The 16,991-nt window shown below is 42.7% G+C and overlaps 1 protein-coding gene and 1 long non-coding RNA gene across 2 annotated transcripts in view; one reads left to right on the top strand and one right to left on the bottom strand.

Annotated features, from left to right (window-relative positions):
* Positions 1–976: 976 nt before the first annotated feature.
* LOC115073361 lies at positions 977–2,735 on the bottom strand. The gene is made up of 2 exons (XR_003851996.1): positions 2,554–2,735; positions 977–1,875 (listed from the first exon to the last, which is right to left on the bottom strand). It is a non-coding gene; the product is annotated as an uncharacterized LOC115073361 (long non-coding RNA).
* Positions 2,736–8,303: 5,568 nt separating this feature from the next.
* The window catches only part of TANGO2 (transport and golgi organization 2 homolog), a 116,473-nt gene continuing 107,785 nt past the window's right edge, over positions 8,304–16,991 (top strand). The window contains exon 1 of the mRNA XM_029571282.1: positions 8,304–8,364. The gene's annotated coding sequence lies outside the window, so the exon portion shown is untranslated. The remainder of the gene's footprint in view (positions 8,365–16,991) is intronic.

Raw genomic sequence — 16,991 nt, 5'->3', positions numbered from 1 at the left:
TGTTTCATAGTGGTGGCGTGGCGCCTATTGCATAGAACACATGACCCAGTATTGCCCCCTGAAGCAGGGGCTCTTGGATCAATGGGGAAGGGTTACAAGGGAGAGGGGGGTAGGGGGTAAGAAATGGGAGGGGGGGAAGGACAAAGGGAGATGGACTCTTCACAGGGCATAGGATGCAGGAAGCTGTTGACTAGAAGAGAGGAGTTAACACAACAAGATTGTAACATAGCGATAATAAAACTTGTGGATGTTCATGGGACACCTCCAAATGCCGTTAAGAGACGACCTGGGCGCGGTGGGGTCTGGATGGGGGCCCCACGGCCTATCGTTCCACAGTTGAATATGGAAGCACATCTGTTTAAGCCCCTGTAAGGTTCCAATGGCCACACACATATATTCTTGGAATGTTAATGGGCTGAACTCACCGATTAAAAGGAAAAAAATTTTAACGCACTTGAAAAAACAAGGAGCATCCATAGCCTGCCTCCAAGAGACACAGCTATCCACTAGGGAGAGTGAGAAACTAAGATGAGATTGGGTGGGCTCATGTTATTTCACGGCAGCCCAGGGCAGGCGAAGAGTTGCCGCTATTCTCATACATAAGAACCTGAACATAAACATCACACACACTTTGGCGGACCCAGAGGGCCAATATGTCTTTATTAAAGGGATAGTACAAGGCAAAGCAATATCTATATGCAATATTTACACTCCTAATGATTACTCTCATTCATTTTATCGCCAACTTTTCAATCTATTAGTGCAGCAGACTCAGGGACACCTTTTTGTAGTAGGGGACTTTAACTGGGTAGCTGATCCTTCCATAGACAAATACCCAGGGGATAGAAGAGGGTGACCCCAGAGAGATAAAGGACCGAACTATTTATCCCACAAACTAGATCTGATAGATGTCTAGAGAACCTTACACCCAGAGGAGTGTGACTATACATATGTATCAAAGGCACACGCTACTCTATCCCGTATAGACTACATTTTAGTTTCAAAAGTTTCTTTTTTTTTTTTTTTTTTACTGTTAAAAGGGCGAATATAGGTCACCAAGTGATCTCTGATCATGCACCTATTTGGGTCGAACTCTTCCCATTTGTGGAATAGCATTCCTCACACTCATGGCGATTCCCAAGCTTTTTAAGCACAGACAAAGAATTTCAAAATTTTGTCAAAGAAAAATGGCAAGATTTTACCGGCCGATCTCTCTCCTTAATTGCGATTGTAAAATTTTAGCTAAAGTTTTAGCAAATAGACTTAATGATATACTTCCAACTCTGATTTCTGAGCACCAAGTCGGATTTGTTAAGGGGAGGTCGGCAAGTTCACATATTATTAAGCTGATATCGGCCATGACTATATGTCAAAGGGACCAAACGCCGGCTCTAGCAATAGGATTTGATTCTGAAAAGGCGTTTGATAGGGTTTCTTGGCCTTATTTATTCTCTGCCTTAAGACGTTTTGGACTTCACAGAAATATAGTCCATTATATATCCTTATTATATCATGCGCCTACATCTCACATTTTAACTAATGGGGAAAGATCGGCAGCAGTAGCTATCAAAAGGGGAGTGAGACAAGGGTGTTCACTTTCACCTTTGCTATATGTTTTATCCATCAATCCATTACTGAGGAAAATTAACAACACTCCGGACATAATGGGTTTCTCCATAGACCCAGTGACTTAAGGTAGCAGCGTTCGCGGATGACGTGCTTATCTTTCTCACAGATCCAGTACGGTCTCTCTCCCCCTTGCTAAGGATCCAAGAACACTTTGGCACCTTTGCAGGACTTAAAGGAAACCAAGATAAGTCCGAAGCTTTAGATGTGGGCGGGAAGAGTAGGTGCACATGGCCCGGTGATTTTCCCCTAAAGTGGGTGGAGAAAGAAATGAAATATTTAGGTGTGAGAATCCCGGTGGATATTACTCATGTGCAAGAGGCCAATGTGCAACCTCTCATGAAAGCAACTGACTCTTTACTCAAACAATGGAGGGGCCTTCCGATATCTCTCTAGGGAAAGGTTCAGCTTATCCAGATGATAGTGGTTCCCAAATGGTTGTACATCCTACAGATGGCGCCTGTGTGGCTTTCCAGACAGAATCATAGAAACCTAGACAAATTATTCAGCCTCTTTCTTTGGTCAGGGAAGAGATCCCGGATGTCTTTACGGATGCTTAAAAGAACCCTGGCCCAAGGGGGGATTGGATGCCCAAATTTACAGCTATATAATCTAGCTGCCATGCTGCGCTGGATTCAAGACTTGGTTTGGGAATACTCATTCTACCTGCCCACATCCCACCTTAGGAGTTGGTACCAGATACACTCCTTAAATGCCTTGCTATTAGGAAAGCCAAGTACAGTGCCACATCGTTTCAGATCCCATTTACTGCTAACATCCTGTAGGCAGGTGTGGAAGTATCTCTGCCAGTTAGTGAAGCACCCCACGCAAGCATTGTCGCTGTTATCACTAACCCACAACCCACTGTTTGCACCGGGACTAGATCACAAAGTGTTTGCTCAGTGGGAAACGAAAGGTCTCACATACCTGTATCAGATGTTTTCCCCGGACACACACCTGTTTTTGAGCTTTCAGGAATTCCAGGAGAAATTTCAGGTACCGACCCAACATTTCAATGGTTACCTACAGACACGACATTATGCTGAGACATCAGGGATCACCTTAACTGAGTCCCAATCCTCACTGCTTTTGCGGAGTGTAGTTGGTGCTGTTTCTGCAAATGAGAAGAGGCCATCGATCATTTGTTTTCGTAAAAAATGAATACAAGCACTTCAAGACACAGATTTACCCATTCTCTACCAGAAGTGGGTTGCATGGTCGGACTTTCAACTTACGTTTTCAGTTTTTCAAAAATGTTTTTCAGACATTCCTCAGCTGTCTGAAAATATGGGTTTACGTGAAACTCAACTAAAGTTTCTCTGGCGATTTTAATGGATGCCTGTCAGAGCATTTAAAGCATCCCAGACACAATCAGATAGATGCCTTAAGTGTGAAACAGAGACGGGAGATTATACTCATATGTTCTGGAAATGCGCCTACATTCAGGCCTTCTGGAAAGCGGTACATACTAAAGCCAAAACCATAACCAGACGACAGCTAACATTGGACCCAAATATTTGGCTTTTTGGAAGGGGGTCTCTACAGGACATAAGATCAGGGCCTTATCACAGGCTTTTAATTGCAAAGATGGGTCTGATAGGTAAGAAGGTGATATTATTGAACTGGACAATACCAGAACCCCAATCCTCTGCAGTTTGGTTTCAAAACCTCATTAGACTCTTTACACTTGATTTTTTGTCTGCCAAACATCAATCACAAAAAAGTATGGGAGTAGTAATGAAAATATGGGCACCAGTTGCTGAGCACTTGTCCACCAAAATTCGGAGGATTTAAACATCCAGGTCTAATCGTGTTGATACTTTATTTCCTCACCTATGCTGCAGATTGAGGCACCAGTATGGGAAGCAGGAGCCTAAAATCTTAATCCCTCCTTCTATTTAATTGCCCTGCCAGCTTATTGTTGCCATTTACCATGTGCTCTTTGGGCCAGCTGAAGACATTTCTATCTCTGCCTGAGTCCCTGGACTTAGACGTAGTGTGCCCATCTCCAGGGGTGGGGGGATGGAGGGGGGGGGGGGAGGGCAGCAAGGGGTATGGGATTAAATATAAAAGAAAGAGACATACATAAAGGGGAGAGGCTTACACCGGAATTCCTGGAGATTTTCTCTAGGTACTAGATAGTCAATTCTACCTAGCCCGAGTCTGTCCATTTGGGAGTTATAGGACACCGTTCAGGCAATGCATTATGTATCAAGTTATTTCAGGTTCCTAATGGCGGTCCGGGGGACGCTGTATCACTCTGGGACATAAAGGTGGATATTGTACATATTACCCATATGATGGCTCCTAAATTATACTGGGGTTGTTGTTGTTTTTGCTGTATTTGTTATCTTATCATGAAAACGCTGTTACTTTCCTGTTCTTATAATTCTCTCTAATAAACATGATTAAAAAAAAAAAATGATGGAACTGCCACGCTGGTTATACGTGTTACAAATGCTGCCAGTCTGGCTTAAGTGAAATCATGTAAGGGAACTGGAGAGGGTCCTCCATCAGTTTCTTGGAGGAAAGAAACTAGCCCATTTAGCGCTGAGTAAAGTACAGTTGGCATGAGGGGATGGAGGAATGGACTGCCTTAATTTACAAATAGACTAGCAAGGTTGTACATTATGGTATGTGAAAGAGGGCTATATGGGTCAGATCTGCTTACTCCACTTGGTTTACTACAAGCCTGATGTAGCCCTTTTCATATGGGAAACTTGTTACATGTCCCAGGGCACGGGTTGCCGACCTTCAATCACAATAATCCAATTATGGAGTGGAGGCAGGCCTGGCGCCTGTTGTGCGCTCGGCTTGGGGTCTCTTGGAAAGTTTCACCATTTGTTGTGGGCCATCCATGTTTTATCCCTGGTTTACAGAATTCGATATTTCAGGTGTGGGCTAGCAAAGGGCTGGTGGCATTACATTATTTCATTCAGGTTGATACAGGATTGATTTGGCCATTTGATGACCTTAGGCTAGAATTTGGCTTATCCCATGTTTTATGCTTATTTACAGATTAGACGTTTCATTGAATGTGATCTCTACAAAAAAATCTAGTTCAGCCTCTATCCATAAGTTGTTTCTGCTGCTTGGGTTTTCAAGGTTAAATTAATAGCTACTGACTTCTGTATTAAATGTGGACTTGCTTCAGGAACCCTATTTCATTACTTCTGGGACTGTGCTGTTATACAGCCATTTTGGAAATTCATACTGGCTTTTGTGAGTAAACTGCTCCACGTTACAATTCCTGAGTCTTCACATCTCTGTTTAACTGTATGGATGCCATCTCTTTAACCATAAAACCACAATGTTTGTTTTTGTGGAAAGCTTTCTTCCTGGCAAGAAAATCTATCCTGGAGAATTGGACAATGAAGGAGAGACCATCCTTGATGTACTGGAAACTGAAATTACATAGGATGGCTGTTTTTGAACACACAAACGCTCATCGTACCTCACTGGCTAAATATGCAGTATTTCTGGATACTTGGCATGCCTATGTTATGTCCTTGAATGCCAAGGCTCACGATTTGCTCCTGGATGTGACTTAATGGTGAGCACTGAGAAATGTTTTGGAGTTTCTGTTCCCAGGCGATTGACATTCATGAATGCTATCCTTTTGAAGCAGCTTGGGTTCCTGCTTAGTTGTACTCTTAGTTGTACTGCGATTCTCTGCTCAGCACTGTGATGTATCTGTGGTGGGGAGGGGTATTAGCTTGGAATTTGTTGGAATTTATGTAGCACTTGTCAAATTTTTAAGTTCTATGAAAATGTAAAATAGATTTTTAAAAAACCCAACTAAAGGGTTACTTTTTTTTTTTTTTATTAATTCTTCCTCCCCCCCGATTCATAACAGAGATTTTATGTCTGGCTTTCTGTACCTTGTGATAGAGATGCACCTCTGTCTTGATAAGCTGGCCAAGTTTATTGCATTCTGATATGCTAATGCCAGCAGAACATATGTGAAAGGTCATATGAATCCTGCCCTGGAATTGAATGTAGAGAAAACTTTCTTTCTTGGTACTTAAATTTTTGCCCCAGGCCTTGTAGTTCTTAGCATAGCTAAATAGCTTGACACTACATTGTGGTTTCTAAAAGTTCTCTCATTAAACTAGCTACAAAGCTTTTTGTTTTGGGATTTGGTGGTTTGGTTTCGTTCCAAAAGATCACAACGGTTTACAAAACATATTCATATTCTAGGTCTCTAAAACAACAAATACATGTTCTAGATCAGCACATTAGATATTAGAGATGTGAATCGGAACTGAAATCGGATCCGATTCTGGTTCCGATTCACATCTATAGAGATGTGAATCGGAACCAGAATCGGATCCGATTTCAGTTCCGATTCACATCTCTATTAGATATAAGTTATAGGTCAGGACAGTATTTTGTAAGATCTAAGTTCCACTTCAATAATCTTCACAGATTAGTCAATAAATTGACGTAATACACTTTATCGCTCATTACATTTGCTAATTCTACTGACATTGTCTCTGATTTTTGATAATAACGTTATCTTCATATTGATAATTGAAGTTAAATTGTATGCATTTTTTTAAGAGCCAGGTCTTTAGTTCATGTTTGAAACTTTCTGTTATCAGGCGTATGTCTCTGGTAGTGAATTCCACAACTTGGGACACCCTATTGAAAATATTTGGTCTCTTATTTGTGTTGGATGTGTACTCCGCATTGTAGGCACGGTTAATAGTCCTTTGTTTTGCAATCTTAATGTTTGCTGTGGTGTGTATGGTTGAAGTGTCATTTCTGATAAGTAGGAGTTTGTGTCATTGATATTAAAAATTGTCAATACTTTAAAATGAATTCTTGATTGTATTGAAAGCTAGTGCAATGCAATCAGCGAGGGGGTGATGTGTTCAAATTTACTTACCCCTAATAGAAGTCTTGCTGAGGTATTTTGTAACAACTGTAGATGTTTTAATAGTCCTGAAGGTAGGCTTAGTAGAAGGGAGTTACAGTAATCTGTTTGAAAGTATTAGTGTTTGTAAAACAGTGCGGAAGTCTCGTAAGGTTAGTAAAGGTTTCAACCAATGCAGTATTCTCATCTTGGAGTATCCTGATTTAATTTGCTTATGTGCTTTTTCATTGTCAAGTTCTCATCGATCTGTATTCCTAAGTCCTGTACTTGATCTGAGGGTGTAATATTAAAAGTACCCAGATCTAGAGGTAGCGGTTTGACTACAGAGGAGTTTCTCCTTAACCACATGATTTCAGTTTTTTTTTGTTTTAGAGTTAAGTTTCAGTTGAGAGAGTTCTTGTAGTATAGCCTTCATGTATGTTGATAGTGTCTGCAGTTTTTTCAAATGAGTTGGCAAATGGAACATAGAACTGTATATCATCTGTGTTTTAAGAAGCTGATTCCTAGTTCTGTTAGTAATCTACACAGGGGCAGCATGTAGATGTTGAATAGTGTTGCTGAGTGTGCTGAATCCTGGGGGACACCAGTATCTATTGAGAAAGGTGTCATGTGTGATTGTCTAGTCTGACTTGGCATGTCCTTTCTGCTAGGAAGGAAGAGAACCAATTGAGAACACTTCCGTTTATTCCAATTTTTCTCAATTGATTTCCTAGCATGGTGTAGCCCACAGTGTCGAAGGCTGCTGTTAAATCAATTAGTACCAGTATATAAGATATGTCATTGTCAAACCCTTGTAGTACAGGATCCATTAAAGAAATGAGTAAGGTTTCTGTTCATTTTTTTTTTTAACTTGAATTGGCTTGAATATAGAATATTGTTTTCTAGGTGGTTTTCTAGTTGAGAACACTGCTTTTTTAGGACCTTTGCAATAAAAGGCAAGTTGGATATGGTCTATAGTGGATACTTCCTAGAAGTAGGCAAGGACTTGACTTGAAGGCATCTTGTTTAGAGCCTTGTAACACACTTCCACAAATGTGAAAACAGATTTAAGTGATCAGAATAATGCTGACAGAGTACATTTGTTTGGCCATGAACTGTAAAACAAAAAAAGGATATGTAAAGCACTATAGTATTAGGTGTGTTAAAGGTAGTGAATTTTACTGCTTTTTGTTTTCAATAGAAATCAGGGGATAAGGGTTGGTGAAAAATATATCACATATTGATGATCCTCAATGGAATGAAAAAGTTTAAATGGCTGTGCCTCTAGTGTACAATTCATTGTGTTCGCTTCATGCTTCGTGAAGTTGACTTAATGTTTTTTTAAATAATTGAACGCAATAAAATTATACTAGTCAGTTTGAGGACTTTGTGAACAAGACCAGAAATACCGTATTTTTCGCTGCATAAGACGCACTTTTTTTTCCCCAAAAGTGAGGGGGAAAATGTCTGTGCGTCTTATGGAGCGAATATTAAAAAATAAACAAACAAATAAATAAATATATATCTCTATATCTATCTACACCCCCCCCCAAGACTTGCCAAAAGTCCCTGGTGGTCCAGCGGGGGTCCCGGGAGCGATCTCCTGCTCTTGGGCCGTCCGTTGCCAGTAATCAAAATGGCGCCGGTGGCCCTTTGCCCTTACTATGTGACAGGGGCTACCGGTGCCATTGGTCGGCCTCTGTCACATGATAAGAGCAATGATGCTCCTACCATGTGACAGGGTCTGACCAATGGCACCGGTAGCCCCTGTCACATAGTAAGGGCAAAGGGCCACCGGCGCCATTTTGATTACTGGCAACCGACGGCCCAAGAGCAGGAGATCGCTCCCGGGACCCCCGCTGGACCACCAGGGACTTTTGGCAAGTCTTGGGGAGGATCAGGAGGGTGGGGGTTGTGGTTAATTACATTTGAAGGGTTGAGGGTGGGGTTTTGTTTTTTTATTTTTTTGTACAAAAGAGAACACATAAAAGTTTTCTGATCTGGGGAGTGGACCGGAACGGCCCTCCCCAGACCCGAAAACGAAACAGGGACTACAAAAATTCTATGCACACCCCTAATTTGCTCCTTGAGACGCACAGACGCCCGGGAACAGAGCCGCTTTAGCACACCTTTTTTTTTTTTTTTTCCAACTCTGAATCCTAGGTGCGTCTTATGGAGCGAAGGTAAACATGTTCTTGGCTGTAAAAAGATGACAGAATCAAGGATACTTTTATTTCACGTTGACATTCATAGTATGTTTTGCTTCTGAAGTCAGGAATTGCTGAATGACTGCACACAGTGAGGGGAATAAAAGAGGGAAGTACAACATAGAAACATGATGGTAGAAAAAGACCATCTGTCTCATCTTGTCTGCCTATCCACACAGCTGTTTAGCTTTCATCCCTACCATTCCCTCTGAGATCCCCTGGGCTTGTCCCTTATTTTCTATATTTCCACCCTGGCCTCTTCTTTCCTATTGATCCGTACCCCAAGCCCTGTTTTATGTACTTTCCACCCTTTTGTTGAATGTGAACCGGCATGATGTGCTCACTAATGCCGGTATAAAAAAGTTCTTAAATAAATTATTGAATGCTGATGCTGTTCTTGTTTCTAGTGCAACCACTGGGAGGCTATTCCATGCACCCCCATTTCTATAAAATAAAAACTTTCTTGTGTTATTCTTCAGTCAATCCCCTCATCCCATGATCCTTTGTTCCAGAGTCTCCTTTCCCATTGAAAGAGACCAACCTCATGTGCAATGATACCGCAGACATACTTAAATCTCTCTCTCCTATACTGTAGGGTCTTTAAGTTTATTTCCCATATCCATTACTTAGAATATTGCTGACTATTTTAGTAGCCCCCTCTGGACAGCCTCTATCCTGTTCTGAAGATATCAAATGATACACTATATTCCAGATAGTTACGGTTCCTTAGCGATAGTTTTTGGTTCCTTGTAAACCGGGGTGATATGTATACTATACAGGAACCCCGGTATATAAATTCTTTAAATAAATAAATAAATAAATAAATAAATAAAGGAGGTCTCATCAGCGACTTATACAGAAGCATATCACCTCCTATCTTTTTTTTTTCCTGCTGACCATTCCTCACTATACACCCAAGCATTTTTCTGTTTTGTGGGGTTTTTTTTTTGCCATTGCCTTACCCACCTTGAGGTAATCAGATATGATTGCTCCCAGGCTCCACTCTTGTTTCATGATAGAATATCATTCCCTATGCTGTGCTACTCCCTTGAAATTTTTTCAGCCCAAATGCATGACTGAATTTTTTTTTTTTTTTTGAAGCATTAAATCTTAGCTGCCAGACTCAATATTCCTTAACCTTTGCTAGATCCCTCCTAAGACTTCCTGGTTATCTGCCCTGTTGATGATTTTAGTATTATCTGCATAAAGGCACACTTTGCCCAATAGCTCTTCCACAATGTCACCTATGAAAATATTGTCAAGGACTGATCCCTGCAGCACCTCACTAGAAACACTCATCTCAGAGTGAGCTCCATTTACCACTATAATTTGCCTCCCACTCAACCAGTTTCTAACCCAGTCAGTCTCTTTAGGGCCCCTACCATGGGCACTTAACTTATTTATAAGTCCCCTATGTGTAACTGTGTCAAAGTTCTTATTGAACTCAAAGTACACTACACCTAGTGCTCTTCCCTGATCCAGCTCTGGTTACCCAATCAAAGAAATTGATAGCTTTTATTAAATCTGATCTCTGGTAGCACCATGCTGTCTCTGGTTTTCTGATTCTTTGGAGTCCAGAAACTGCACCATCCTCAATTTACTTACAGACCTGTAGCGCACAGCTTGTTCCTAACTTCCACATTGGTAAAGAGGAATCGCATCCATCTGTCTTACGAACTCAGAGCTGTTCCCAACTCTAAAGAAGCATTGATAAGATCAGCCAGCAGAGCTGGCAAAATAAGACTCATTTTAATTGCAATTACTCCAGTAATACCTTGTAACTATTGAAATCTTATTTGCAATTTCTAACAAACTTGGAAGAAGTAAGAAGTGCAGAAGCAGCCTGCTGAAGTATCCCATATAGGAATGAGACAAAGTATAAACTTCTGGTCCTGCAGCAAATGTCACTTTAAAAACCTATGTTATAAGGGTCTGTAATTTCTTTCATCATTCTCTTCACTTCTGTCACAGATGGCATATCTGGGCAACACTGGAACCCCTTCTGGGCAGATTGCAGTCTCTGCTAAGACTAACTTATGCTGTTCTTTGGCAGGAAGGGGTCATCTTCCTTTTTAAAAAAATACATTTATCACCCCAGAAAATGTAGTTCTAATAGCACAGTGTGCAGTATAACCTGAAAGAATAAGCTTTCCAGAATTTCAGTTTTAGAAGTATGGAGGATTTTGTAACTGTACTTATCTTAAAGTCCAATAAACTGTCAGCATATAGTTCCCAAGCTTCTGTATAATGATGCCTTCTCTTAACCTCCAAGTTTATCACTGAAAATATTTTACAATTATATTTTTCCTTGCTATCATTGTAATATAGTGATAAGGTATTTTGCCTGAGGCAGATTCCAAAGAAACCATTAACTAGGTTTGTGTGTGTGGGGTTTTTTTTTGTTTTTTAGATGCTGCTTTCCATTATGTTGTCAGTGTTATTTTGACATTGTCAGAATCTGGAGAATATTCAGTAATCTTACATTTTTATTTTTTTACTTACCATCACAGTGAATTATTTCAAATCACTTGTGCTTCAGAGAGTGAGAAGTAACAGATGCTGTTCTGATGCACCTGACCCTTTTGGAAAGGAATATTTTAAAACAGTTTACAGCGTGCATAAAATTCCCTTAAAAGATTTTCAGTAGTATTTTGGGATTTATACCACCATGGGTAGACTTCGAGTAACATAAGAAATGTCTTCATAGAATGGGTGATGGAGCTCTGGAATTGCTTCCCAAACAAACATTGGAGAGACAAACAGTGCTCGAAAGAGCCTGGGATAAGTACAGAGAACTAGAGTGGAAGTGAGGGTTGGGTTCTGCTGTATTAAAGTGCACACACTGGATAGGCATATTCTGCTTCTGTATGTTAACCAAATGGAGCTAGAACACCCCCCCCCCCCCCCCCCCCCCACAATCAAGTTTGTCTATGCTATAAGCAGACGTTCATTTGGAGATGTAGGCCTCTTTCAGTTCAGTTAGCTGAAGGCAGGTCTACCTTAACATGGGTAAGCTAGACTTTGTTTCCTACCTCTCACCCATTAAAATAAACAAGGCACAAAAGCAATGAATGGATTAAATATGGCTGAGGTTTATTGAAATTAATCCATACACCCAAGCTCAAGCAAAATTACTACAACAGATGAATATATTATATATCCTTCACCAGGCTGCTCTTGGGGTGATCTGCCGTTTACCAGCGGTGGGGGAGTATAAGCCAAACCGCCACACCCTCATTGTCTTGCCCTTGGCTGTGTCTCTTTGCAGACCGCTGGCCCCACATTACCTCGGACCAGTGGGTCCTCTCCAACATTCTCCAAGGATACCGGCTGAATTTCAGGGACATCCCTGCAGATTCTCCCCCGTGTCCACGTTGGGCCGTTCCCCTCATCAGGAGATACTCTTGACAGAGCTTTCCGCCTTTCGAATGGCAGGAGCAGTTCAACCTGTTCAGCTGCTCCAGCTCTTCCTGGTCACATTCGGCTTATCACTGATACCAAAGAATTCAAAAAAGCAGTCAAAACACACCTTTTCAAATCTGTTTATTTGACCTTTCTAGCCCTTAACCTCCCTAACGTGCTTCCTTTGGATTTTTTCGCCGCCTTATTTTCTCTGTCAACTCACTGCCCATTGCTATTTAGCCAATATTGTTTTTAGTTTTTTGTATTTTTATTTTATCTCTATTTTATGTTTTTATTGGTTTATTCTATTTTACTTTTTTTAAGAATTTTATGTATGTTTTCTTTGTAAACTGCTCCGAACTTCGTCGGAGGTGGTATATAAGAACTTTTAAATAAAAATAAACAAACAGGGAGGCACTGGATCGTTCCTTCTCTGTCAGGAGGTGGTGCAGATTTGGTTCTGGGCTCTGTCACAAGGCATGCTCCCACAAGCGATGTACTTAGCCGGGACAGAGAATGTGGTGGCGGACCGCCTGTTGGGTGTTCCAGCCACACGAGTGGTCCTTGAATCCAGTAGTGGTGGATCGCATCTTCTGCCTGTGGGGACCCCGGAAATGAATCTCTTTGCCTCCCCTTGCAATAGCAAAGTGAGCCACTTCTGCTCCCTGTTCAGATCAGATGGAACACCAGCCTTGGACGCCTTTCCTTGCCATTGGGGCAAGGGCCTTCTGTACGAGTATCCTCTGCTTCTGCTGGTAATTAAGACTCTTGAAGCTCTAGCAGGACAAGGCAGGTCTGGTTCCTGCTCCTGAAGGACCTGTCTGTCTGAGAACTGATCAGTCTGGGGACCTCCCCTGACCTGATCACACAGGATCAGGGCAGGCTACTTCATCCAAACCTCAGGGCGTTAGCCTTGATTGCCTGGCTGTTGAGAGGATAGTTCTGCAACTCCTGGGCTTCTGATGACGTATCTTGGGTATTGGCAGCTTCCAGGAAGCCTTCCACCAGAAAGTCTTACCGACTGAAGTGGATGTTTTCTGACTGGTATGCATGTCATGGCTTGGATCAGTTTGCCTGCTCCACTCCAAAGTTGCTAGACTATTTGTGGCACCTTTCAGAGGCTGGCTTGAAGACCAACTCAGTCAGGGTGCACCTGAGTGCCATCAGTGCTTACCACCAGGGGGTTAGCTGTAGGCCTGTCTCTGTGCAGCCCAAGTGTGGCAGTTTATGTGGGATTTGCTTCAGCTGACGCCTCCCTTGCGGCCTCCTATTGTGTCATGGGACCTCAACGTTGTATTGGCTTGGCTCATGCGTGAGCCTTTGGAACCTCTGCGCTCCTGCTATCTGAGGTACCTGACCTGGAAAGTTCTTTTTCTGGTTGCGGTCACCTCTGCTTGCAGGGTTAGTGAGTTTCAGGTGTTGGTGACATATCCACCCTACACACAGTTCTTTCATGATAGGGTGGTCCTGTGTACTCACCCCAAGTTCCTGCCTAAAGTGGTGACTGATTTTCATCTCAATCAGTCAATCATTTTTCCCATCTTCTTTCTGAGGCCTCGTTCACACCAGGGCGAACGGGCTCTGCATGGTTTGGATTGCAAGAGGGACTTAGCTTTCTATCTTGAGGGCATAGTGAACCACCAGCAGTCCACGCAGCTCTTAATATCTTTCGATAAGAATAGATTGGGAGTTGTGGTGACCAAACTGTCAAACTGGGTGGCAGATTGTATTGCATTCTGCTATGTGCAGGCAGGCTTTCAGCTTGGAGGCCGTGTCAAGGCTCACTCTGTGAGAGCCATGGCAGCTTCGGTTGTTCACTTGCGAGCGGTTCCCATTGCCAAAATCTGCAAGGCTGCGACGTGAAAATTTCTCCACATGATTGCTGCTCGCTACTGTTTGGACAAGGATGGCCGACATGACAGTAGCTTCAGCCAATCTGTCCTTCGAAATCTTTCAGCTGTAAACCCAACTCTTCCTGCCTAGGGCCCATTGTTTGGGTTCAGGCTGTCTCCCTCTGTTGCCAACAGCGCCGTGGTTTTGTCTGTTGGCACTCATCTGAGTATCTGGTCATTGTTGTATCCTGGAGCAGCCTATAGCTTGGTATTCACCCACATGTGAGGACTACCATCCTGCTTGTCCTAGGAGAAAGCAAAGTTGCTTAACTATAACAGATATTCTCCTAGGACAGCAGGATGTTAGTCCTCAGAAAACCTGCCTGCCACCCTGCGGATTTGGGTTTCTCCATTGTTTTATTTATTTTTTTCTTACTTCTTTGTTACGAGACTGAAGAGGACCCCTGCATGGACAGGTGGATAGCTACATGCTGGACTTAGTGTGCCAGTCAAAGTTTCTAGAAAGTTTGACAAAAGTTTTCTGTGCTGGGCTCCAACTGATGATGTCACCCATATGTGAGGACTAACATCCTGCTGTCCTAGAACACTTATGATTCGGGCCAAGTCTCTGGAAGTGAGCCTCCTGGTGTCCTGCAAGGTTATCTCCTTATTGGAGTAGCTCAATTGAGTGGTGAACCTGGCCAAGAGCAGTCTTCAGCCATCTCAGTTGCTAGAGTATTTCTGCGTTTAGTTCAACACAAAGTAGGGCAGGGTTTTCCTGCCAGAGGGTCATATTCAGAAGCTGTTGGCATAGGTGTGTCTGAATACAATACGCCTGACAGTGTGCTCTTATCTACAGGTGCTCGAATTGATGGCAGTGACCCTGGAAGTGGTGCTGTGAGTGAGGGTGCATTTGCGTCCTCTTCAGCGCTCCCTGCTGTCTTGTTGGAGCCCTCAGTCTCCAGACTATTTGATTCGCTTCCACCTAACGATGGAGGTCTGCTCTCAACTACAGTGGTGGTAACAAGCAGATCATCTAAGAAAGGAAGTTTCCCTAAAATCACCAGACTGGCTAGTACTCATAACAGATGCAAGTCTCGAGGGTTTGGGAGCTCACTGTCAAGAGTTGACAGTGCAAGGGTGCTGTAGTGCAGAAGAGTCTCTGGAACATCAGTCGGCTGGAAGCCCATGCAGTCTGGTTGGCATGCTTGCAGTTCAGCGACAGGTTGCAGGGTTGAGTGGTCCAGATAATGTTGGACAATGCCACAGGAGTCTACATCAAATCGGCAGGGAAGAACCAAGTGCCAGCAAGTGTTGCAGGAAATAGACCAACTTATGGAATGGGTGGAAGTACATCTTCAGCAGATCTCAGCCTCGCACATTGCAGGAAAAGACAATATAAGAGCAGACTTTCTCAGCAGGCAGAGTTTAGACCCAGGTGAATGGGTAATGTCAGACGAGGCATTTCAGCTAAGTGTGGACCGCTGGGGCCTTCCATTTCTGGACCTGCTGGCGACTTCTTGCAATGCAAACGTTCCTCGATTCTTCAGTCGCCGGAGAGATCCAAAGTCATTGGGCATAGATCCTCTCATGCAGGAATGACTGGAGGAGAAGGTACTGTATGCTTTTCTCCTATGGCCCATGTTGTGCAGAATGTTTCAGAGGGTCAAGAATCCGAGGGATGGTGCTTCTGGTGGCACTAGATTGGCCCAGGAGACCATGGTATGCGCATCTGTGAAAGCTCCTGGTAGACTCTCCCCCCCTCAGGTTTCCAGCATACAAGGATAAGAACATAAGAAATTGCCATGCTGGGTCAGACCAAGGGTCCATCAAGCCCAGCATCCTGTTTCCAACAGAGGCCAAACCAGGCCACAAGAACCTGGCAATTATCCAAACACTAAGAAGATCCCATGCTACTGATGCAATTAATAGCAGTGGCTATTCCCTAAGTAAACTTGATTAATAGCCGTTAATGGACTTCTCCTCCAAGAACTTATCCAAACTTTTTTTGAACCCAGTTACACTAACTGCACTAACCACATCCTCTGGCAACAAATTCCAGAGCTTTATTGTGCGTTGAGTGAAAAAGAATTTTCTCCGATTAGTCTTAAATGTGCTACTTGCTAACTTCATGAAATGCCCCCTAGTCCTTCTATTATTTGAAAGTGTAAATAACCGAGTCACATCTACTCATTCAAGACCTTTCATGATCTTAAAGACCTCTATCATATCCCCCCTCAGCCATCTCTTCTCCAAGCTGAACAGCCCTAACCTCTTCAGCCTTTCCTCATAGGGGAGCTGTTCCATCCCCTTTATCATTTTGGTTGCCCTTCTGTGTACCTTCTCCATCGCAACTATATATTTTTTGAGATGCGGCGACCAGAATCGTACACAGTATTCAAGGTGCGGTCTCACCATGGAGCGATGATAGAGGCATTATTACATTTTCCATTTTATTAACCATTCCCTTCCTAATAATTCTGTTGTGGCAAGAGCCTGTTCTTCATGAAGATCTGACTCAATGTTGTCTTATGGTATGCCCTTGAGAGGGCTCGCTTACTGAAGCATAGATATTTTACTGCGGTGATTACCACCTTGTTATGAGCGAGAAAGTTCTCCACTTCCTTAGCCTATGTGTGAGTTTGGCCAGTGTTTGAGGTTTGGTGTGAAGATTGAGGGGTTCTTCCTCATTCAGTCAATATCCCGATCATTTTCAAATTTTTGCAGGATGGCTTGTATAAAGGGTTGGCCCTTAATTCCTTAAAGGTACAGGTAGTGGCTATTCCCTGTTTCAGGGTTCAGGTAAATGGTGGATCCTTGTCAGGTCATCTAGATGTGGCTTTTTTTTTTTGAAAGGAGTGAAACATCTTCATCCACCCTTGTTATTACCAGTGCCCTTGTGGAAATCTGGTTTTGGATTTCTTCGTGGAACCTACATTTCGACTTAGGCTTAACCTTCCTTGCGGTTACTGACCTTGAAAACCGTGTTTCTTATGGCGATTTGTTTTGCGCGTAGAATATCCGAGCTGCAGGCTTTGTCTTGCTGGGAGCCATTCCTTCAAGTGA

Source organism: Rhinatrema bivittatum, chromosome 11 (genome assembly GCF_901001135.1).
Source record: "Rhinatrema bivittatum chromosome 11, aRhiBiv1.1, whole genome shotgun sequence".
Taxonomy (NCBI): domain Eukaryota; kingdom Metazoa; phylum Chordata; class Amphibia; order Gymnophiona; family Rhinatrematidae; genus Rhinatrema; species Rhinatrema bivittatum.
This window is presented reverse-complemented; position numbering and strand designations above follow the sequence as displayed.